This window comes from Paramormyrops kingsleyae, chromosome 25, assembly GCF_048594095.1.
Source record: "Paramormyrops kingsleyae isolate MSU_618 chromosome 25, PKINGS_0.4, whole genome shotgun sequence".
NCBI lineage: Eukaryota > Metazoa > Chordata > Actinopteri > Osteoglossiformes > Mormyridae > Paramormyrops > Paramormyrops kingsleyae.
The window spans coordinates 20,847,505-20,849,308 of NC_132821.1; positions in this window are offsets into that span (position 1 = coordinate 20,847,505).

Sequence of the window (1,804 nt, forward strand, 5' to 3'; positions counted from 1 at the left end):
ACATCCACTTTTATGGTAATCACTGACCAGATTTGGAATCAGGGGTGATTAACAATCAGTTTGACACCAAACATGCCATACCAGCTTCCCAGGTACATACCTCATACCATCTGCATTAATTGATTAAACAATTAATTATTTTATCTATGTGACTCATTCACATCAGTATGGGATACAGGTGTTTTGGGTTGCACCTCAACAGATGTTACACTTTGTGCAGATATTACATCAAATATTCATATTACAAACAGCACATCTTATCCATAGATAGGCGTGGCCGTTAGTTTGTGGTAATATCAATATAAGTTGCACATCTGGAAACAACATATTTTGTTTGGTGTGGCTTATGCCAATTGATCTTGTCCAAAATGGATAAGATACAACTTAATTCAGTTCTTTTAACATAGCATGTTAGAACAAAGAAACTTGGTCCACCAAGATCAGATAAGGACCACAAAGGAATGTTGGAAGAAAAGGGGGGGTTGTCAACAAAGAAGACTTTCTAAAAGTTAGGACACATTGGTTACACTCACTTTCCAGATTCTTCTGGTATACCATGAGAACATATATACAATGGTAGCTATACCTATCTATTTACTTAAATTTATATGTGTTCAAGTGCAAAGGGGTAAAATAGGTGATACTCCGTGAACATGGTTATAAGGGTGGCACACAAAACACTAAGATTGTCTAAGGACACATACAAACATAACCTATCTGTATATTGAGACTAGTAGTCGTGAGTAAATCAATATACAGGGTATACAAAAGCCAAACTTAAATGAAACTTCCTTTAGGGTGTTTGTCTGTTGGGTGAGTGATATGTAAGGCAGAATGTATGGGGAGGGGGTTCTGTGCCAAGTCGAGGGACCCCTGTCCATTAGGTCCACTCTGCTTGTCTGTAGGTCCCTAAATCTTTGGGCAATAAAAGTTGGAGTGCTGGCCTCCATGGTTATCTGTGTGTGTGTGTTTGTGTGTGTAACCCCCCTTTGGTGCCTCTCGTACCAGGCTCGGCCTTGTCTCAGGCCACCTGGAATTTAGGCCCTGTGATATGTGCATGTGTGATCCTACACAGGTGAGCAGAAAAATCTTGAATGTGAGCTACAGAGTAGTGATCTGGAATAGTGGCATCGTTTAGCTGGCGCTAATTGTTGCACGGACACCACCCACCAACAGGTTTGGAGACCATATGGAGGGGCAAAGCCCAAGGGCTGTTGGAGCCGTTGCAACAATGCCGAGGCGTTCCATACTGGCAAACTCCACCCTGGCAATAGCGAACTTGGCTGGGTTGAGGCGTTGAGCACGGGTGAAAACAGGTGGGCCAGTGGTGGCAATGTGGTGTTCCACCCTATGATTGGCAGAAGCTGACGAAAACGTGGGCTGTGTTAGGGCTGGAGACCGAGCTAGCAGTCGGAGAAAATCATCGGCTGTGAAGAGTAAACTAGATGGTTTGACAGTGTACACGTCACTGCGGGTGCAAGTGTAAGAACAGAAAGTGATGGCGTCAATCAAATGGCAGTTTTTCATGTCCACTAATAATCCATATGCACAAAGAAAATCCGCGCCGAGGAGGGGAACAACCACATTTGCAAGGATGAAATCCCAACCAAAACGCTGCCCACCAAAACACAGCTCCACATACACAGCTGAGCGCCGGTGTTCTGCCCTTTTTTGCTACCTGCCAAAAACTGCTTCTAAGCGCTACAGCACATGCGTACGTCAACATTACACCGTAAATCTCCAAACGTAGAAAGTTTTTGCCACTCTTGCTTGTTTGCCAAAAGCAGAGGTTTATATGTTAGTT